This window comes from Pelodiscus sinensis, chromosome 7 (genome assembly GCF_052426305.1).
Source record: "Pelodiscus sinensis isolate ZL-2025 chromosome 7, ASM5242630v1, whole genome shotgun sequence".
Classification (NCBI taxonomy): domain Eukaryota; kingdom Metazoa; phylum Chordata; order Testudines; family Trionychidae; genus Pelodiscus; species Pelodiscus sinensis.
In genome coordinates, this window is record NC_143058.1 from 13,265,338 (window position 1) to 13,288,337 (window position 23,000).

The following is a 23,000-nucleotide window of genomic DNA, read 5'->3' on the forward strand; positions in this document are numbered from 1 at the left end:
TTAATGAGCTAAACAGATGGGATTGTGTTTTTAACTTCACTGAAAAGCACTAAAATAAAGTAACTAATAGAATCTGTGAAAACAACAAGGAGTCCTGTGGCACCTTAAAAACTAATACCGTATTTTCCGGCGTATAGGGCGACTGGGCGTATAAGACGACCCCCTATCTTTTTAATTAAAAGATAGGGTTTCATCTTATACCCCAGCGCCCTTCTGCCTCCTTTGCTCCCGGTGTCCCTGGTCTGCTGGAGATGGTCCCCAGCAGACCAGAGGCACCGGGAGCAAAGCCGCCAGGAGCGCCTGGGCTCCCCCCCCCCCCCCGCCGGAGCCCCTCCGCGGCTTTGAAAGCCTCGGGGGAAGCCGGCGGGGGGCATCCCAGGTGCGCATGGGCTCCCCCCCGCCAGAGCCCCTCCGCGGCTTTGAAAGCCTCGGGGGAAGCCGGCGGGGGGCATCCCAGGCGCGCATGGGCTGCCCGCCCGCCGGAGCCCCTCCGCGGCTTTGAAAGCCTCGGGGGAAGCCGGCGGGGGGGCATCCCAGGCGCGCATGGGCTCCCCCCCCCCGCCGGAGCCCCTCCGCGGCTTTGAAAGCCTCGGGGGAAGCCGGCGGGGGGGCATCCCAGGCGCGCATGGGCTGCCCGCCCGCCGGAGCCCCTCCGCGGCTTTGAAAGCCTCGGGGGAAGCCGGCGGCGGGGCATCCCAGGCGCGCATGGGCTGCCCCCCCTCCGGAGCCCCGCGGAGGGGCTCCGGAGGGGGGGCAGCCCATGCGCGCCTGGGATGCCCCGCCGCCGGCTTCCCCCGAGGCTTTCAAAGCCGCGGAGGGGCTCCGGCGGGGGGGGGAGCCCATGCGCGCCTGGGATGCCCCCCCGCCGGCTTCCCCCGAGGCTTTCAAAGCCGCGGAGGGGCTCCGGCGGGCGGGCAGCCCATGCGCGCCTGGGATGCCCCCCCGCCGGCTTCCCCCGAGGCTTTCAAAGCCGCGGAGGGGCTCCGGCGGGCGGGCAGCCCATGCGCGCCTGGGATGCCCCGCCGCCGGCTTCCCCCGAGGCTTTCAAAGCCGCGGAGGGGCTCCGGCGGCGGGGCATCCGGCGTACAAGACGACCCCCGATTTTTGGGGGATGTTTTTTAACTTCAGAGGTCGTCCTGTACGCCGGAATATACGGTAGATTTATTTGGGCATAAGCTTTCATGGGTAAAAACCACTTCATCAGATGCATGTCCACATACAGACTAACACAAGCATCCCTCTCAGACTTGACAAAATCTGTGTAACTGAAATAAATGTTGTGAAACTCTCTCTAATAAGAGTGCAAGTTTATCACTGGAATATAACCATATATAATAGCCAATGGTTTGTGCATTTGATGACAGTCCATATCCTGTTAACAGCAAAATTTCTGCAATCTGTATGAAGTAGAGATGTTAAAATGCATTTTAATAAAGTAACCATATTAAGTGGAACAGCCAATGTGCCCCAAGAGTCGGTGCGCACAGGGAGCCAGACTTGAAGCCCGGGGAGCCGCCACCTTCCCTTCCGAGCTGCTTTTTTATGAGGTAGCAGTGCGGCCCACACATACTAGAATCCTGGGTGTAGCTATGAAGGTTAACTGATGAGCCCAGGCTCATTAGTTAACCATGTACACAGTTACAGTTTCACATCCCTAGAATGAAGAGATACACTTTTTCGTCAAAGCTCTTAATCTGTGTTTTACTGTGTCTATGAGGAGACGCAGTAGCTTCAGTGCAACTTTATTTGAGTGTTAAGTGTCCACCTATATGGATCAGACTGCATGCTCAAGGCGTTAATATACTCTCCAATCAATATATGGCGATTTGAGACAGCAGCTTTCATTAAAATGCCTAGTCAAATATAAAACCTAACAAATTATTTCAGTTGAAATAATCTAAATTTTCTGGTTTAATTTTAGCACTTCACTCAGTTTGAAAAATAGAAATAGACAAGTGAGTTTCACTTTCAGGTTCTCATGAACAATGATAACCAGCAAAACAGTGCAGGATAATATTTAAACACGAAGAGAAAACTTGTGATTTATTTATGCATCTCTAATTTCACAAAATCATTTATCTTAATATTAAGGAGGGAGGGGAAAGTGCATTTTTTAAATCCAAAACTAAATTATGCAAAGTGTACCTTAAGATATTTCTAACTAACTGGAATTAGGGACCCATTTCCATAAGAAACTCCAAGTATGTGCAGTCTAACAGCTTTTCTACAAAGGGATACTCAAACTTATCTACATAGGGCAGCAGAACACTTCATAGGGGTATAAACTGTAGAATGTTTTCTAACTACCTCATGCAGACCTTGCTGACATGCTCTAAAACAGTGGTTCTCAAACTTTTTGGCCCATGGCCCATCTGGCTCAATGCAAACCTTTCCGCGGCCCACCAGTTGCTAATGGAAACTCACCCTTAATTACATAATTACTCCTGAGCCATTTTGCTAGTGGTGCATCTAGGGAGAATGGTTTAATTTAAATTACTAAACAGACTAAGCATTTTAACTTTCTCATATTAGTTTATCAAACTTCATTTTAAATAAAGTAAAATATTAATTTATACCCAATACAAAAGGTTTCAATGTTTTCTTTATTTATGGCAGAGATGGGGAACCTTTTTTGGGTCAGGGGTCACTGGCCTACAGAAAAATCAGTTGGGGACCACACAAGTGACAAGCAAAAAAACTCCTCCAAAAAACTCCAGCCCTCATTTATGTGGCCCCCAACTGAGACACCTCACTATTCTGGCACTCCCAGACCCACAGGATGAGGGGAAGGGATAAGGAGGACTGAGATTCAGGGCTTCCCATAGGCCAGATTTACTTTTCTGGTGTTCTGGAGTTAGTACATTTTGAGTATCCCCCTTAGGTTCTGGGCTGGGGACAAAAATGAGGGATTCAGTATGCAGGATGGGGCGAGAGGTGGGGTGTAGGCGTGGGATAGGAATGGGGGTGCAGAATCTGGGCAAGAGGTGGGGTATAAAAGTGAATGTGTAAGATCTGGGTGGGAGGTAGGGTGCAGAAGAAGGTTGGGAGTAGGGTGTCTGGCCAGGGGGAGGGAGCAAGAGCAAGGGAGAGTGCAGTCTGTGGCCAGGAGGGAGGGTACAGGAGCAACGGTGGATGAGGAACAGGGTTGGGGGCCAGGAGCAAGGGAGGATGCAGAGTCTGGCCAAAGGGGAAGTGCAGGAGCAAAGGACGGGTGTGGGGTCTTGGTGGGGACAGTGAGAGAGGGAGACTGGGGTGCAGCAGGGTCTTGGCATGAGGGAGCAGCCAGGAAAGCCTCCAGAAAGTGCGACACAGGGCTCCCATTTCCACAGGGGGGGAGGGGGAGGTGGGTGGGTGTGTCTGCAAGCCGGTCTGGTGGAGAAGGTCGGGGCTTTCTTCACACACACACCCCACCCTCTGAGTAAGAGGCGGAAGCAGCAGCCCCAGAGTTACCCGCTGCAGGAGGAGATGGGGGTGGCCGAGCTTGAGCTGCGGACCATCTGTGGACGGCACTTTAAGAATCACTGCTCTAAAAGGTACACAGTGTGCACTGACATAGCCTTGTTTCAAACAGCACTATATTAACACACACTAGGAAACTTTACAATGGGTCAGCAGGGTCTACTACACAGTACAGTTGGCATGCAACACATTTGAGCACCCTACAATTTATACCCTTCTGGTGACCACGCCATACCATGTAGACAATTCCTCAGAAAAGTTAAAGTGAATCAGGTACATGGACTTCATATCTTTAGTTAAATCCTAATCTACACCTAAAACTTAGGTTGACCTAACTACAGTAGGCTTCCGATAATCGGGAACCTTTGGGATCTAGGTGATGCCGGATTATCAGATATGCCGGACTATCAGGAGGTACTATAAGATGGTTTCATATATATATATATATGCAGTATATACTGTACATAGTGTTTTTAACCCTTTTTATTGTAGCACAAGCACTGTCCAGCATCACAGTGGCAGACTGACTTGGTCCCATCCGGTTTCGCTCGGTTCAGCTGCTGCCTTGTGACTCGTTTTTTGCCGAAGCTCATTCACTAGGCTCTTGCCATTTTGATGCAGGACTATCGGAAGTACCATACAACTGGATGCCGGACTACTGGAGTTTTACTGTACTTCATTAAGGGCTGTGAGAAATGTCACACGTGTGCAACCTGATTAAGTCAACCTAATGCACACTGTAAATGCAGGGAGGTCATTAGAAGGACTTTTCTGAGAACCTAGTTAATGCCTCAGAATGGGGGTAAATTTACTATAGAGATGGAAAAAACATTTCCCTCATTATAAGCACTAAAACAGCATAGCTGCAGCACTATACTTGTTCTACTGCAGCACTTGAAGTGTGGACATACCTCTAAGTAAAAGCACATTAACGCCTTGTGGATTCTTTCATTCAGGAGTCAGACAGAGGTCTTAGTCCACTATAATTTAAAATAATTTTATTCCTAAATAGGAGCCTCCATATGGGGGTTTAACAAACTGATTTATATGCACTGACTCTATACTTCTAAATTATTTACTTTAACTGAGTGCCCCAAGTATATAAATTAGGGATGTTAAAATGCACTTATTTTTTTAAACGTGTTTCTGCTGAAATGTTCAGTGGTTACACATTTACACAGAAGGGAGAAGGCAGGAGCCAGTGTTTGCAGGGAGCTAGCTTTTAAGAAGACGTTTTGGATGCAGCAGCATGGGGGGACAGGGAGGCAGGCGGTTCAGTGGAAGCCAGTACACACAGGGAGCTGGCTTCAAAGCCAGTTCCCCATGCGTGCTGGCTGACTCCTGCCTCTCCCCTGCTGCCTCTGATCCAGGGGGAGGAGGGAAGGCTGAGTGTAACCATGTACACGTGTACATGTTCACATCCCTAATATGAATGTTTTCACTGGAGATATTTACAACAGAACAACAGCACACTAATATTCCACTTCACCTGTGAATAAAACAGCAATGATCCTTGCATAGCAAGCAGAAGGCAAAATACCATCCCTTTCCAAGATTTTCCCAAAATACTGAGGGAACATCTGCACAGCAGGGCTAAAGTTGAATTAAGCTATGCACCTTCATCTACGTCAATTATTTAGCTTAAGTTGAAATAGCCTAATTCTGTTTTTAGCGCTGTCTACACAACAAGAAGTCGAAGGAAGAACACTTGAGGGTTACCATGAGTCGGAGTAAGAAGTCCTCCATCTCAACATTATTTCGAAATAAAGGCTTGTAAGTGTAGACGCACACTTACACTTACTAACATCACTCACGTCAGTTATTCCGAACTAATGCTGCTGTGTAGACATGCCCTAAAAATGGAACCAAGGTGGATAAAAATCAATTATTTAAATAAAAAAGTCTGTGGTTTATCACTTTTTAACAAAATCATCAATAAAATACTAAATTTCTCATTTAAAAATAATAGTTACAATTAAATCTTATCATAAACATGCTACAACTATACATACAGGCTGACAAAAATGAATTAATAACTCTAATCTATCCAACCTAACAAACAAGTTCTTGCTTCTTGTAAGTTCTGGGTTTTCAACTTCTGTCTCTTAGCAGAAAAGAGAGACATAGGCTGGATACGATTGTTTTTTGTTCTGTGCTTATGCAGTGGTAGACATTGGCCTAAGGAACTTAGTTATCTAAGTTCTAAGATATTGTCTGAAGACAGACACACAATATATAGGAAAGGACCAAGATGTAACAGAAAGGAACATTGGAGTGGACTGGGGAAAAAAAGGAATGCACTATTCAGCACACACAGCTTTCCATCAGCCCCTTTGCTTTGGAAAAACTGTCATGGCTTCTGGGCAGAAGAGAGCCCCTATCCGGGAATATTTTGAAGAAATTTGTTCCCTGGGTAAAAAAGGAAAACGTGTTAAGAGTGTAAGCAGTGATTCAGTCTTAGCTGCAAGAATGAAACATCATAAGGAAAACTGCTTTTTGGGAGAAAATGATGTGGATGAAGATGTGGATATGTCTGAAGAACAATGTGGATCAACTTTGCAATGCATCAATCTTCAAGACTCTTTGTCTTTTAGGATAAGTGTGATTTGACAAGTAAATTCCCAAGCTGTTTGCTATGGTGGATTTTGGTAGGACAAAAAAGTTTAGCTCAGCTAATCCTTACGGCTTGTTTAATTAATTAACTAGGTTTCAAATCTATCACCCAAGTATACAGTAGACTAGAGGAAGCTGCAATAAGAGAAAGCTAGAGCTTCCAGTTGCTACTGAGTGTCATTTTCTTATTTTATATTACATAATATATACCTCTTATTTTGGAACACCATGGTCACAGACCATAATGGTGATGCCATAAGTCAGTTCCCTATTTTACTTCAGCATACCTCAGTTTTCCCACAGGAACCCCATCCTACACTTGTTTTCACTGTAGTTTACTCCAAAATTAATTGCACTATAAGCACAATCTTAGCTTTTTTGATTACTTGGAATCAGATCTGTATCAAAATGATACTGGAAGTGGAGAAGATGAGAGCTAGTTGTAGAAGTTTTAAGGACACCATACATGTAGTGTTCTGAGAACTTGTCTGTTAGAGTTAATAACATTTAATTTAAAAAAAGAGTTTAAAGGAAAGAGGTCAGCCGGCAACTCAGAAGACTACTGAAAGTGTAAATGTGAAACATTTATGTAACATTTAAGATTTAATTTAATAAAATAAGTGATATTATGTTTGTGTGTGTGATTTAGTTCTTGCCATTGCTAATGTACAGTTACTGAATGTGCAGCTTGACACAGGTAATAAGTATTATGTACTATTTACTAAATTAATAAAAATCAAGTTATCTACAAAAAAAACCACAAAGTATACCCTCTCAAATGTTGTAAAAGGTTGTACTGAGCTGTAAATTAACATGTTTTAGTGATCAAATTTTCACCACTGCTTAAAGAAATATGTGAAATATCAGTTGAAAACCTGATTTAAATCAATTATTTTTTTTTTGGTGATTTAAATAGCTTTGATTTAAATCAATCTTCCTTGATGGTTCTGATCACATATTCATCCTCCTAATTTTCCTGTTAGGGTTTTTTTTTTAAACAGTCTAAAACTGACTAAACTCACAAATGAAAACTTTAGTTTTGCCATTTCCAAACGTATATCACCAAATTTGTGGTGCACAGTCCTATCAATGAGCTGACAGGAATAGAAGCTCAGTTGAGTTCATAATATTTCACTAGGACACAATATGTTGATAATATTATTTTAAAACATAACTAATGTTATTCTCAAAGAAATTCACAAATTAGAAGCAGCAGATTTCAACTTCAATAGATTTAGAATGCCATTATTCTCCCCTTCCCCAGAATACAGTGTTAATATGCATGTATATGAGACTCGTGTGTGTATAGTGTCCATAATACAACTTTTGGCCTTCCACAGAATTCATTTTTCTTCCAATATTTTTTGCAACAGATTTTTTTCTCATTGTGCTCCCTCAGATGCTAATTAGATACTTATAGCCTGACAATATGGTTCTGTTATATTAGAGACTTTCCATTAAAATTAATATATTTATGAATGTTTGCAGGATCAGGACATGAATTTGGGTAGAAATTAAATACATGGCAATAAAGAACCATGTCAGAAATATATATATTACATATACACCAGTTATCCCAGACTTGAGGTGGGGAGGACAGAAAATGTGAATGCAGTTTTTTATAGTCAATTACAGGAGGCTAGACTCTTTATTTTGTTTTTAAAGTTATATTAGCCTAGTAACTGTATAGTCTTCACAGCTATGAAGAAAGCACTTTCAGAAAATGAGCAAATAAATGCAATTATAATTAAACAGTCACTATGTTTTAAAATATAGAGGTTAAAAAACCATGATAGAGAATTTCAGTAGGGGGAGGAATTAATTAGTAAAGCTGATGTTGCAGAGTTTTCCTCTAATTATTCCTGGAAAAATCAGCATTTGTCCCTTCTGTGAAACCAACAGGACTTCAATCCAGAACCCTCAATTTCCTCTAGATCCATAGAAGACTATGTCTGACAGGCTGTGGGCCTCCTGGCACTGTCTGAGCTTCCCTCAATGACAGCTGTCCCTGGAAGTATGCATGAGTCCAACAGGGTGCAGAGGAAATATAGAAAAGTTAAGACATCCTGAAGGGGCATAAACATTTTTTGTAAATTCAAGTATTTTACAGCTAGAAAGGACCATTAGATCTTCTAGTCTAGTCTACTATATAATATGGCTCTCTGCAAGAAGTGGGATAGGATGATTCCATTCCTCAACTTCTTTTTCCTCCAAACCTAAGAAGGGCAAGTGTTGGCCAGTCCTCCCCACAAGCAAAGAAGTAAATCTGAACATAGATGATCCACTGTATTCAAGGATCTCAAGTTCCAGTACATATTCCTAGTGACTTTGAAAAGTAATATTAAAGTTTGTACTTTAGCTTTTATTTAATCTAGCATATTAAAAACAAAACAATAAATATTCTCTTTATTTTAATAAAGTTTTGATTTTATACAGTTTGCCTTTTCAATGACCTTCCCCCCTCCTCCCCCCCAAAGTGCTGAGGTGAAATCACCAGCTCTCTCAATCTCATTTTAAGCTTCTAACTTTCCAGAGTCACCAACATTTTACTTTCCATTTCATGGCCATGTTCCAGGGGGAGGCTGAGAAACAAATTTAAGAGTTTGCTCACTGGATTCTATGTATAACAATATTTTACATCATTATTCAGCATCTCTCAAACCAAAGAACTAAAAAAGATGTAAGGAAATGGAAAAGGGACAGCTTCACAGAGGGGTTATATTTGCCACACTGATGTGTAGCCCATGTCTATGCACCGTTAAAAAAAATAGATGAGCGATTATGCTCGTCCAGACTAAGGTTTGACAGGAGGGGCAAGAGTTTAAATCTCAATTACAGAACCCATCACAACTCCTCCACCCCCCTTTCTTCCCCCCAAGCAGGCACTTGTTAGCAGCCTCTGACGCTGGAGAGACCACTCGCAAAGCTGCCCATGGGGAGCGTGAGGGCGCCCCTGCAGATTAAATCTCCCAAATCAGCAGCTCCCCTTCCCGAGAACAATAGAAAACGGGGGGTGTTGGGGTGCCGGTCGCCGTGTCCCCGAATCTCCCCGCGCTTTGTCTGTCAGCCCCGCTCTCACTCCGCCGCCTGCCCCGCGCTCAGCGGGACTCCGGCAGGGAAAGCCCCGAGCGCAGCCCGCGGGGGGGGGGGGGGGCAGGCGGAAGGAAGCTTCCCTCAAATTCACCCTCCACAGCAACAAAGGGGGTGGAAGCTTCCTCTCTCCCCCCCCCCCTTCTTCCTCCACCCCCGCCCACTCAGGGTCCGGCCGCGCGGGGTCTCCGGCCTCCTCTGGCCTCCCCCTGCGCCGCTCGCGGTTGCGCGGAGCCTTCGGGGCCGCTTGGCCCGCAGCGCCGCGCACAGGGAGCGGCGAGGCCCAGCTTCTCCCTCCCTCCCTCCTTGCGCGTGAGCGGCCGGGCCCAGGCAGCTGCCCCGCGCCCCGGGGCTTACCGGCCGCGGCGCTGCGACGGGAAGGCGGGCGCGGCGCTCAGAGTCCCCGGGCCGCGGCCCCGGGCATGGCGGGTCCTGAGGGAAAGTTCGGCGGCGGCGAAGGCTCCTTCCTGCTCGGCGGCTCGAGGAGCGCAGCGGCGTCGGCCTCCTCCTGGCGGTGACAGCGACAGGCCGGCCAGAGCGCCGCCGCGCCGCGGTGCAGGCTGGGAAAGCGCCCGGAGGACCCGCAGCCGCCCTGGCGCCGGAGCCCTGAGAGTCGCCCCGGGTAGCCGCGGAGGGAGCCTCGGCTGCTCGCGGGGGCAGCGCGCGGGAACTACGGCGCTCCGGGCAAGCGAGGTGTGGGGAGCCGGCCCGGGGGGAGGGGGGAAGAGAGGAGATGGGGAAAGGGGGGGGTGGGGAGCTGGCCCGGGGGGGGGGGGGAGAAGAGAGGGGATGGGGAAAGGGGGGGGTGGGGAGAGGGCCCGGGGGGGGGGGGGGAGAGGGGAGGGGAGTGGGGGGGTGGGGGGGGCGGGGAGCCGGCCCGGGGGGAGAAGGAGGAGATGGGGAAAGGGGGGCGGGGAGCCGGCCCGGGGGGGGGGAAGAGGGGAAAGGGGGGGGGGAGAGGGGGGGGGGAGGGGGGGGGGGCGGCCCGGCCCGGGGGGGGGTGCGGGGGGGGTGGGGAGCCGGCTGGGGGGGGGGGGGGGGTGCGGGGAGAGGGAGGGGGAGGGGGGCGGGGAGGCGGCTGGGGGTGGGGGGGGGGAAGGGGGGCGGGGAGCCGGCCCGGGGGGGGGGAGAGGGGAAGAGGGGGGCGGGGAGCCGGCCCGGGGGAGGGGGAGAGGAGCAGGGGAAAGGGGGGCGGGGAGCCGGGACCTGAGGAGCCAGCCGCCTTGGAGAATGGGGGGGGGGGGAGCGGAGTCTGACGAGCCGGTCACGCTGGGGGCCCGGCCTTGTGTGGAGGGACCGTTGAGAGGGGCAGGGCTCTCCCAGCTGCCGAGAAGTATGAGACGCCCCAAGGTGTGGATGGGAGCAGGCAGGGAGCCACCGCAGCACGTGCGCTTCCGTGTGGCATAAACAAAAGCACTGATAGCTACCCGGTGCAAAACCTGCGGGAGCTACTCCCGGATCAGCAGTGCTGCTGGCTGCATGCGTACTGAGAAGTTCACAGCAGGGGCAGTGTTAAATGTAGCGGTAAACCTGCGACATATTAAGTGGGCGGGGTGTATGAAAGCCTGGAGAAACAACAGTACACAAGCCCTGAGTAAAAAATAGTAGGAGCAGTAGTGGATATGGGACTAAGGAAGAGCAGCAATATCCATCCTGAGCACAGAGAGAAGTTGGGGATAATCCATATTCAGGGTTCCCCGTAAAGCAAATATGCATGGAAAGTACTGATTTTAGGAATAGCAGCACCAAGGCTATGAGGTACTGAAAACCTGTGGGAGAAGCAGCACTGACTAGCATCCTCTGTCAAAATCTGCAGAAGTTGATAAGACATTGTTGGGTGTGGGGAGAAAATTACAGGAACAGAAGAACTGAATGGCATAGACCTGCAAAAGCAAGCCAAGCTCTTGGTACAAGACAAAAAATATAGACCCTCCAAAAATCTGCATTAGCAACAATTTGGAGGTTAGGTGTCAAAAATGTGTAAGACCAGAAGCACCAAACTGCCTTAATGTAACAAACTTGCAGGAGCAGAATCTTGGAGCAAGTTCAAGGCTTGAGGAGCACAAGAAGAGCCAGGTGCACATAAAGCTGCAGGAGCAGCAGTGCTAAAGGCAGGGGATCTATAGCAGTAGAGCCAGTATGCAAAGCATGCCAGGTAACTGCACTGTTAGGTATTTCAAGTGGAACTCAAGATAAATTTAAAAAAAAAAAAAAGTTAGTTGCCTGAAGCCATGGAAAGTACACTTATTTTAAGTTTTCACTTTTCTTGAAATATTACTGGGAAAAGAGGGGTAGCCGTGTTAGTCTGAATCTGCAAAAGCGGCAAGGAGTCCTGTGACACCTTATAGACTAACTGAAGTGTAGGAGCATAAGCTTTCGTGGGCAAAGACCCATGTATCTGATGAAGTGGGTCTTTGCCCATGAAAGCTATGCTCCTACACTTCAGTTAGTCTATAAGGTGCCACAGGACTCCTCGCCGCTTTTACTGGGAAAAGTGTGTTCCATCTGTGCTCCTTATAGTAAATCCTGAACAAAGAAACACAGCAAAAAAAGTCAGTATCAGTCAAGTAGTAGAAATGTCATAGCATGTCCCCAGTTTTCCCACAGTGGTTGTGAAAGCTGGGATACCTTATCCACTGCTGGAAAATATTTTATGGGCTTCCTCCCCCTACCCCATAACTTCACTAGTTTTGGGATTTACTTGGTTTTTTTTAAATGATGATTGGGGTTTCTATCTCTATGCCCTCTAGGGGAATGAGATTGGGGGCAGTGGTTAAGAAAAATGGGAGTATGGAAGACAGTCAGTTTGCATGAGGAATATACATATGGACAGGAAAACTAAAACTAACGGGCATTACTTTGATCTTGTATATTTGTTGCTCCACCTTCCCTAATCCTTTGTGTATTTAGACTGTAAATTTTTTTACAGTAGTGCCCAAGTAGAGACACTTTAACGTCTACTGTATTGAATATTTAACATTATTTTTGGCACAAATCACATGACAAATATTTTGTCAAGGGACATTTAGAATATCCACAATTCTGTGATTATCAACAAGTGTATTCCAAGCTATTTTACTAATCTCCCCACAAACTGTAGTGATTGAATTCTACCACATTTTCAGTCTAAAGCTAAGATGCATCATTTCAACCAGAAGTTATGGGCTCAGTGCAGGAATTATGTGAAATTCTATGGCTTAGGTAATGCAAGAAATCAGACTAGGAAATCATAATAGGCTCTTCTGAATAAAGTATACTTTAATAATTTTTGTGAATACTACTTTACACAGCATAGCTTTAGAGTGTACTGTGAACTATAGCTTCAAAAGTTTTCAAGTTGGAGTTTTAGCATGTACATACCCCAAATATCAGTATTTGTACACCTGAACAGTGTGTTCACTATCAGGAAGTTATCTAGAGGCCACAAGTTGATAATGTTCCCCTTCTGGTACAAGTAACTTCTTAACTTGAAGCATGTGCTTAAGTTTTTTTTCCCCCTGTATGGCACTAAAGTCTGCCCATGCAGTGCAAGGTCATGCTTACCCATAAAGGTAGATACTATGAAGTGGGTAATTCAAATAACTGCAGAATGTGTTCTCTAAACACAGCTGCCCTATAGAATCTCTGCCACAAGCCCCATGTCCATATTGCTCTTCTCCCATATCCTGGTAAGTTAACAAGCTGCATCTGCACAATCAAGTCAGCAAGCAATATCAGCTTTGTGCAGTTTTTAACTCCTGTTCTAGAGCAGTGTTTCTTAAACTATGTTCCACGGAACACTGGTTTTCCATGAACAACTTCACAGGTGTGCTGTGACCTCTGTTTGTTTTTAGCTGACTTTTTTTTGAAGGAAATTTTCATAGGTGTTCTGCCTTAAAAAATTTTTTTTTTTGGTATTCTGTGGTCTCAAAAAGTTTAAGAAACGCTGTTCTAGAGTGCCTCAGTAAAGGACTCTCCTTTTTAGGGTTATAGGTACATCTTGCTACCTAGTTATATTGTAATGCATTGCTTAGGACAAAAATATTACCAAAGTTAAGGCATAGTTTGAGGGGGTTTTATTATGATGGCTCTTTCCACGAGTTTTAAATAAATGTGTGCAAGTTATATTGTGTAATAGGTCTGTAAGACCACAGAGAAGAATTAGAGTGCTACTCCTTTGAACAAAATGCAAAAAAAATTGCAAATACAAGTAGTAGTTGTGGTTGACTTGCCTGCTGAACAAAATAAGACTAGAGGTTCTGAAGATAGGTTTATAGAAGCCAAGAAAAGTTGTACACTTATTTTTTCCTTCAAAGAAAATTAGCTTCATAACTATTCATTTTTGTCTATTAAAAAATCTTGAATCTCAAAAGTAAAAAACCTCAGTATTGGAAACTTGACAAATTCATGTAACTATTACTGGCCTCTAACAGAATGAACACAACACTTTTTCCTAGAATACATCAATTGGAACCTGCTTTTCAAAAGTGAGTTTTGCAATTAATATTATTTGAAGAAGGATTCTTGTAGTGAAATTACCAGATTGAGTGTCAGCAAGGTCTGTTCTTGGCATTTTCCTAACCTTTCCTCTGACTGCAGGCCACTTTGAGAACCTCTGACCACTTGTTATCCATGAGCTCCATTAAGCTGGTCTGTGGATAGTTCCTTGGAAGATGTGAATGTGGGTGGCTGCACACAAAGAATGAAGAGCAGCCCACTTAATTAGTGGAGCTGCATAGGTGTTACTTTGCAAAGTAAGGTGCCTGGACCAAAGAAGATGCTCATGTATGGTGAGGTGGCAGCTTTAGGGAGAATAGGAGGTAGGTGGAGGTGGGGAAATTCAGGATGTGAGGGGCTGCAGTGACTATAGAAAAGAGACTTTCCTCAGCTCCAAAGCTGTGGCTGCCAGGGAGAAATGGCTCTCCTTCCCAGCCCTAACTGTTGCTAAGAGGGGAGAGAGAGAACTCCCCAAACTACTGCTAAAACTTAATGGAAATCACTGGTCCAAACAAGTTTATATAGCATTGTTAGCCAAAGTGCTTTACAATAGTTAGATAAACTGTTGGAAAGATCATTTAGTGGTTTGCCGAGACCCTCAACAATTTTTAAGTGGTCCATGGAAAAAAGCTTAAGGACTACTGCATTATGATCTTGAGCAAGATGCTTAGGACCAGATTTTCAAATGTCTTTCAAAACGCGTACCTCAGATTTGGGGTATTTTTTCAGAAGTGCTTAGTGCTTGCAAATATAGAAGTGAGATCAGTGGTGGTGCACTTCCTCTGAAAGTGAGGCAAGAGGTATACAAAAAGGCACCCAAAAATTGAAGCACTTGTTGAAAAATTGGCCCTTTTCCTCATGTTAAAATGACAAAGTAAACAGAGGCTGTTAATTACACAACTCATAGGGCTGTTGTGAGACTTAACTAGTTAGGTATAAAACAGTAGGGCTACACCAAAATATAAAATGAAATGCACATGAACCTCTCCAGCTGGAGCAGCCCTACATCACACAGAAGAGGAAAAATGAAATCTCTTTTTTCCAAGAGGCCTATAATAAACCACAGTAATTTTTTTAAAGTGATTAAAATTGCCTCATCTTTTTCCTGCTAAGCTCAGAATGAATGACGGAGATAGCTTCTACTTCATATCATAAAAATACTAACAGGGATCTTTTGGAGGATACGGATGGATTTTAGCTGGTTTTGAAACAATATCTTCATACATTTTTAAACCCATGAACCATTCTTATGGTCTGACTCTAGACTGATCTGCAAAACAAAAGAACAAACATCACCTAGTAATTTCTACATAGAGTTCATAACTTTGAGCTATAGCAGATTTTGTAGAAGTCTGCCTTGACTTAAAGAATCCACTAGAGATGTAAACAAGTAGTTGGCTCTACAGTTAGCCGATAAGCCTAGGCTTATCGGTTAATCTAGTTGACTACTCAAATCCACACCCCCCCCTTGCTGCCTCTGTATCAGTGCTTGGGAGGGCTAGCTTAAAAGCTGGTTTCCCCAGCAACAGCTCTGCGATGCAACTCTCCTCCTCCCACCCCCTAACCCCTGCAGACAGGGGTGTTTCATGGCAGCCTCCCCTGCACCCTACCTCCTGTACTGCTGTCTGATAGAGGCAGTGGCATGGGAGGGAACAGGTGGCACTATGGAGCCAGTGCTTGGAAGGAGGAGGGGTGGGGAGAAATCAGCTTATAAAACCACTTTTAAGCTGTATCAAAGGTGGAAGAAGCAGGCAACCAGTCTGTGCAAGGATCTGGTTTTTAAACTGGCTCCCATCATGGACCAGGTCACACCTGGCACCCTATGCTGCTGCCTCTGCTGTGGAAGTGGGGCCGCATTGCACTGGCTGCCAGTCCTGCTCCCAGGGACTATAGAATAGTTGAGTAACCAATAAGAATTCATGCAGTTACTCAACTATTCAGTTACCTGATATCTAATAGGGATACGAACAACTAGTCAACTATCTGATAAGCAAATGCTTATCAGATAGAGGCAGCAAGCAGGGGGTGAGGAGAGAGTGACTAGCCTGTCAACTATCAGAAAGAGGCAGCAGGGGTGGGGGGGTGTACTTCAAAGGTGAAAGCGCCATGTGGAGCCTGGGATCAGCAGGGGAGTCCCCAACTGATCCCGGGCTCCATATGGAGTTTCGCCTTTGAAGTACCCCCTTCTCTTCAAAGGGGCCCTAACTAATCAAATAGTCGATGCAAAATGCATCAGCTATTCGGTGAGTCAGTTACTCGATATTTAACATCCCTAGAATGCACCATGTTCCTAGTTCCATTGTCAGAGTGGCTCATTACCTTCACTGTTAAGAATGTGTTCCTTATTTCTAGTATGAAGTTGTCTAGCTTCCACTTCCAGTCATTGGAGCCTATTATGCCTTTTTCTGCTCTCTACCATTAGAAATCTCTTCCACGCAAGTAATTGTAGACCATGATAAAGTCACTTGTTAACCTCCTATTAGTAAACTAAAAATCAGTTGAACTTAAGTCTCTTATTGCAAGGATGGTAAGTTCTGAAAAGATTCAGATTTGCAATTTTTTAAACTTTTTTTGAAGTGTTGACACTAGCACTGGACCCACGATTGTAAGACTGTCTTGACTTGCCGTGCTAGAGATCAACAGTCTGGTGTTCAATTTAGCGCGTCTAGTACTGCTGGCATCAATACTCCTTGCAGTCATGAGGAGTAAGGGAAGCAGTTGGGAACATTTTACATAGCTGGAGTTGCATACCTTAACCTGACTTTCCAGGTCTACTGAGAGACTTGGTCTAGACCAGGTCTAGTAAAGCTGTATATAGAGATAGTGGCACATCCTTACTTGTACTTGATACTCCCCTGCTTTAGCTTTCTTACCTGAAGCATCATTTCTGCTATTCTGAGATGTTCCACTCACAGTGTCAAGACCAAGTTATTTAGCCTCTTTGTTTCAGTGTGGAATACGTCATCTCTCGCTCACTCTTTTCCCCATGAACTTGTTGTAGACTGACATTCTGCTTAGTGGCTTCAGTCTTCCGAACATATACTTAGGATCACACACACATGAAAAATCCCACTGAACTCAGTGTGATTAAGTATTTGCAGGATCAGAGCCAACATTTGTATAGATACAACAGTGACACATACTACATAAACTTTTTTTTTTCTGAGCCTTACTAACCCATGCTAAGTCTCACAAAAATAACTTAAGGCAGGGGGAAAAAAAATCAATAGATGGACTGCAGGCCAAATCTGGACCATCAGATGTTTTTGCACTGACCATAAAGTGTATTTACTTACAGAAATAATTGTAAAACTATATATTTTCTCTGGGGTCTGGACTTTAACTGTCCTTTGACCAAGCAGTTTGGACCTTAACAAAAATAGATAGCTTTTTGATTCAAGGTGTCATTAAGGTTGAGTATATGTATCCCTGAATTTAAAGATTGAAAACCACTAGGGATGTTAAAATATGGATACACAATGATATTATCTCAGAGATTCTGTGCAAAAACCAAAGAATTATGATTAAAGGATTATAATACTGGTAGTGCTAGATTTAAAAAAAGAAAAAAAAGTCAGGCCTATGATACTGGGTTTTTTGCCTTGTGAGAGATTTGGCATCAAGTGTTGAAACCTAACAAGCCTACAGCTCTATATGGAAATGCATTTAATGAACTCCAGCAGCATGGTTCTCATTAGACAAGTTAATTCTGGGTTTATTCAGTACAGTATGTAATACAATGACCCTGGCAAATATAAACTTTGACACAGCTAATAATGAAGTAGTTTCTGAGGGGTAGCTGTGTTTGTTGTTTTTTCAGTTACAGACTAATAGTGCTGCAGCACCTTAGAGACTAACAAAAATATAGATGATATCGTGAGCTTTCATGAGCACAACCTGTAATTGCTGAACTGGAGCTCAAATACGCAAACCTATACCGTTTGAGCCAACCGAGTACTTAAATGACTAACTTTAAACAACAAAGTAGTTCAATTGACTATTGGAACAATTTAGATGTTCAGAGTTAGGCATGTACTCAAGTACCTTGCTGAATTGGGGCCTTGCTGCCAAACGTCCAGCATTGAGCCCTACTGATGATAATAACTGTACATATGGTTTGTAACAATTGAGTGCATTTCAGGAATGAAAGCAGTTATTTTTCTATGTGAATGAGGGATGAATGCCATTCCTTGTAGAGATTGTTAGCAGTACTGTAGTTATAAAATGATAGCTATCAAAAGTAGGAAAGGGTCTCCTTCCATCCACCCTTAAGTTCAAATACTTAACATAAGTGAAGAGGGGGTTTAACATATTAGTACAAATATCTAGTGAGGAAAAGGAAATGAGAAACCATGGAAGTGTTTGTCATTTGAACACCCCTAATTGATTTTGTTGTTTAATAAAAACCTAATGTTTAAAATACAATTAATCAAAAAGACTCAAGTTAAAGATACTCAAGTTCTTAGAATTGGCGGGGGGGGCGAGGGGGAACCCTACACACAACCAAAACACCTCAGTCAGAATACTGCTCCCCACCACTCAACCAGGAAAGCAAGGAATGAACCATATGGCTAAATCAGAGGCGCTCAAATTTTTTTGCCCACAGCCCACTCCACTTGACTGAAACTTTCTGCGGCCCACCAGCCAACCACTCATGGGGAGAAAATGCCTGTGTTTATCTCTGAGTACCTTAAACACTAGATTATACCTACCTACTACCTCCAGGCTACTGGAACATAAAAATGTAAATATTCAGCTAACACATAAGGGGGCATATAACTGATAGGAAAATATTAATCAAAATCATTACACAGGTTATGTTAGTTTACCAAAAACTTAATTTTAAATAAAGTAAACTTTGTTCAAAGCAAAATGATTCAACATTGTCTTTATTTATGGCAGGGATGGGAACCTTTTTTGGGAAAGGGACCACTGACTCACAGGAAAAAACAAAAAAGTGAGTCGGGGGCAGAGTCACAAGTTAGAAGCGGAAAAAACCCCCCCAAAACCCTAGCCCTCACTGGTGTGGCCCCCATGTGAGACATCTCCCTCCCCTCATGCAAAAAAAAAAAGTGAGCAGTTCATTGTGCAGGAGGAGGCTGCCAGAGAGTGGGATAGGGATGGGTGTGCAGGGTCTGGGTAGGAAGTAGGCTGTAAGTGGGGTGGAGGTCTCGTTGGAAGATTGGGTATAGGAGTGGGGTGGAGGTCGTGGTCTGAACAGGAGGATGGAGGCAGGTGGAGTGCTAGGTCTGAGCACGAGGGAGGGAGCAAGAGCAGGGTTGGGGGAGGATATTGGTGCAAGGCAGGGTGTGTGGGTTGGCAGGCAATGGGAGTGCAGGGTCTGGATAGGAGGGGATGCTTACTTGGCTCTGTGCACCTCACTGCTCCCATTGGCCATGATTCCAGCCAGTGGAAGCAGATGGGAAAAACATACAAGCAGTGTTCCCCTGCACTGCTGTTCTCCCAGCTGGGGTGGGGGAGCATGGACATAGCCACTTCCTCCTCCTGAAGTGCCAGTGTGTGTGCCCTGTTGCAGAGGAAAGGGGGTGCTCAGGCTATGGCCCACCTGCAAGATGTTTGAAGGGCAGACCACACTGAGAACCACTGAGCTAAATGGAAAGTTGAGTGTTCAATCCTTCATTATTTGGAAATCTGACTAGTGAAGCCAATTAAAATGGGAGCATGTTTCAAAACCCAGTAAGAAGAAAAATTAGAAGGTTCCAAATAGATTTCAAAGAGCAAAATAACTAAAGCTGTTAAAGAAACAAGCAGAGATTTTTCAAGTGCATCAGAAACATTCTTAAAAGAGAATGGGTGAGTTGGTTGCATCCCTAAGGATGCGTCTACACTGCACTATTATTTTGAAATAGCAATGTGAGCATCTACACAGACATTGTTATTTCAAAATAACAGATAGCTTATTCCAAAATCTGTAAGCCTCTTTCTACGAGGAATAACGCCTATTCTGAAATAGCCCCTCACCTGGGCCATTCTAAGTTATTCCTCCCCAGTGCCTTCTGGGGCTCTAAATTGAACTAGTCCGAGAAAGGATTCCCCAATATAGACATGCTAATTTTAAGGCTTTCCTGCTGTGTAGACATGCTGTTTTGAAATAAGCTATTTCGGATAACTTATTTTGAAATAAGCTTGCAGTGTAGACATACCCGGCCTAAGGTAACAGTTGAGAAATAGGGACACAGTTGAGGAGTTACATGATTTGAATTAGGGATGTCAGAGTGTAGACAACAACTACACAATTAACCAACAAACTCAAGTTTATTGGTTAATCTTGTCAACTACAGGCATTTCCCTCCCTTGCTGCCTCTGTAACAGGGGCAGCAAGGAGACGGGGGCATGAGAGTCTGTACCCGTGAGGCAGGGGCAGCAGGACGGGGGCGGAGGGGAGGGAGCAGGTTGGAGCCAATACACGTGGGGACCCAGTGAGTCAGCTCCTCGCACATATCAGCACTTCCAGACCTACCTGCCCCCACCCTTTGGTGCCTCCTACACAGGCAGTGGCTGGGAGGAGATCCAGCATAAAAGCTGATTCCCCCCAGCAACATGGGGGGAGTAGGGGGAACTGCCAGAGAGCAACCTCTGTCCGTTAAGAGCTCAGACCCCCCCTCCCCCAGTGGACAGGGCTGCTGCCACCCCCACTGTTGCTTCTGTATCAGAGGCACCCGTGCTGGGGTGATAGGCAGCCGGTCTGTGTGGGGAGCTGGTTTTTAAACTGGCTCCCCTTGCAGACCGGCTCCTGCCCACAACCCTGCACAGCTGCCTCTGATACAGAGGCAACAGTGCAGAATGCCAGGTAGGGATGTGAAGGATTAGTGGACTAGTCAGGCTAGTCAACTAGTCGCCCCCTCCCTCTGATAGAGGCAGCAAAGGGGGATAGGGGAAGAGTGGAGTGGGTACTTCAAAGTGGCAACGCCGCTTAGAGCCTGGGGCCAGACTCTGGGCTTCACACAGCGCTGCTGCTTTGAAACACTGTGTGCAGCCTGGGGCATTTCAAAGCTGATCCTGGGCTCCATGCAGCGTCTCTGCCTTTGAAGTGTAGCAACAGCCTTAGGGCAAAGGCAGAGGCTCCAAAGGCAGAGGCACCCTATCGACTAATCAAATTCAATGCAAAATGCATCGACTATTCAATTAGTCAATATTTAACATCCTTAATGGCAGGGGGCTTCCTGGGAGTGGGGCTGGGAGTGCAGCAGCCAATGCCTCTGGGGATTAATAGTCATGTAACTGCTGTCATTTCACGTTGTTCCACAGCTATTCAGTTACACCATATCTTAAAAAAAAAAAAATCCACTAATTTGAATCAAATAGCCACCGTGTAGAATGTTGGAAGATTTCTTCCTCACATCTGCTGTTTTCTGGTAATAAAGATGGGTGCAGGCAGATCTTAATGTGCTATGAGGTACTGAAGCAGGATGATAGTTTAAAAAGCAGTAAGTCACCAACCCCAAATAGCATACTGACAAGTTCAGAAGAAATTTAAGTAGGACATAGCTGAGCTGCTAACTTGACATCTGTTCTCGCAGATTGGTTGAAATAGTCATTCAAAGCAGAACACCACATGGAAGATCAGGTTAGGACAGGCCTGAGCAAAGTACCCTTTGCAGGCCAGATCCAGCCTGTCAAGCCGCCAGATCTGGCCTGTGGACACAGCGGGGGAGCCTCAGGCAGACTCCCTTTCTGCCCCTGCACATTGCTGTGAAAAAGCAACCATTGGAGGGCTCTGTTAGAACAGCTGTAAGCCCTGGGGAGGTGAAGGAGGCTTTGTGTACTGCCCCCTGGCCCAGGCATAATCCCATTGGCCAATTTCCAGCCAATGGGAGCTGCCTGATGACAACAGGTAGCTTGCAAATCACCCTCCCCCTGAGGCTTGTAGCTGTTCGAAAACCACATGGCCCCTGCAGCCAGAGTAAAAGCAGGGCAAGCAGGGAGTCTGCTTGAGAAGACTGCTGGTTGGGACTCAGGCAGGTAAGCCTACCAGCCAGATCCTGCCTCTGGCACATCAACCTCTCTGCCCCCTACACCACATAACCCAAACCCTCTGCCCCCATATCCCCTCACAGATCCTGCACCCCGATCTCCTGCCCCAAGTCACAACCATCTCCTGCCCTAGGTCATAGCCCAAACCCTTGCACTCTAGTCCCCTAACTTGGGTCACAACTGCCTCCTTCACCCAAACTCCCTCCCAAACCTTCTTCTGTACCCCAATCCCTTACTGCAAGTTCCCTTCTGCACCCCACCTCCATCCCAGGCCCTACTCCCCCTCCATTAACATGGAAGAATGCCCTTGACCATCTGCATGGTGATGGTCTCTGTAGTATGGTTTTATGAGAAGGAATCCCATTCCAGGCACATCCCATTTTCTTGGCACAACCAGACCCTTATCTTGCTTTAAATTTATGGTAAGAAGAAGCTATATACTGAATTTGGTGATCCTAGCTCTTACTGTTTAGGAAGAGCTCTTGAACAGACAACTCAAATATAATGGCAGATCACCAGTAACACTCATAAAGGACACATCAAGGTAGTGGGAAATGATGAAGGAAAGAGGTCAGTTATACAAGCTAACCTGGATTATTTGTGGGTACAACCCACTTCTGATGAATGGAGTATTAAAGTCCAGTTCTAAAATAAATCGGGTATGGGGGGGGGGGGGCAGGGAGAGAAGGAAGGGGAAAAAAGTGATAGTGAATTAGTGTTCATGTTACATGAAGCAGATATTTGCATCTTCTCTATCACTTCATGTAACAGGAACACTCTAATTCACTATCTTTCTCCTCCCCTGCATCCCCTATTTATTTTGGAACCGGACTTTAATACTCCATTCATCTGAAAAAGTTGGTTGTACCCACAAAAGCTCATGATGCCATCTACGTGTTGTGTTAGTCTAAGGTGCTGCTAGACTGTTTGTTGTTGTTGAAGTTTTTCCAGTTAGGGGACTGACTCAGCAACCCCTCTGAAGCTTCTGGAACACTTGGTCAGGTGGACTCATTGGAATGATAAGCTGTGACATTTTCTGGAGTTCCCAGAATTGTGAGCACTGCATTACTCCTCTCAGCCTCAGCAAGTGAGAGTTTTGCTGCAGCAAAGCTCTGTGTGACAGTGTGCCAGATTCTCTGCCTTCTCGTCAAATGCTTCCGGGCTCCGCCTAGCTGGTGATAATTTATGAACCCCAATCTGGGAGTCCCTCACTGACACCTTTCTCTGGAGTGCTCAGCTCCACTTACTGTAGTACCCACAGTCTTAAGTTCACTACTCCTTTAAAAGAGAAAAGTACTGTACATTGCAGCTTATTACCTTAATTGCAATTAGACACCATTTTAATCAAAGCATCAACTAGGCTAATG

At 45.5% G+C, this 23,000-nt stretch overlaps 1 protein-coding gene and 1 long non-coding RNA gene across 3 annotated transcripts in view; one reads left to right on the top strand and one right to left on the bottom strand.

Moving 5' to 3' along the window:
- The window catches only part of ZNF148 (zinc finger protein 148), a 64,043-nt gene extending 54,358 nt beyond the window's left edge, over window positions 1-9,685 (bottom strand). For both annotated transcript variants that reach the window (XM_075933179.2, XM_075933178.2), the window contains exon 1: window positions 9,520-9,685. The gene's annotated coding sequence lies outside the window, so the exon portion shown is untranslated. The remainder of the gene's footprint in view (window positions 1-9,519) is intronic.
- A 37-nt stretch (window positions 9,686-9,722) lies between these two features.
- LOC142830150 (uncharacterized) overlaps window positions 9,723-23,000 on the top strand; it is a 28,661-nt gene continuing 15,383 nt past the window's right edge. The window contains exon 1 of the long non-coding RNA XR_012905128.2: window positions 9,723-9,855. This is a non-coding gene — a long non-coding RNA (uncharacterized LOC142830150). The remainder of the gene's footprint in view (window positions 9,856-23,000) is intronic.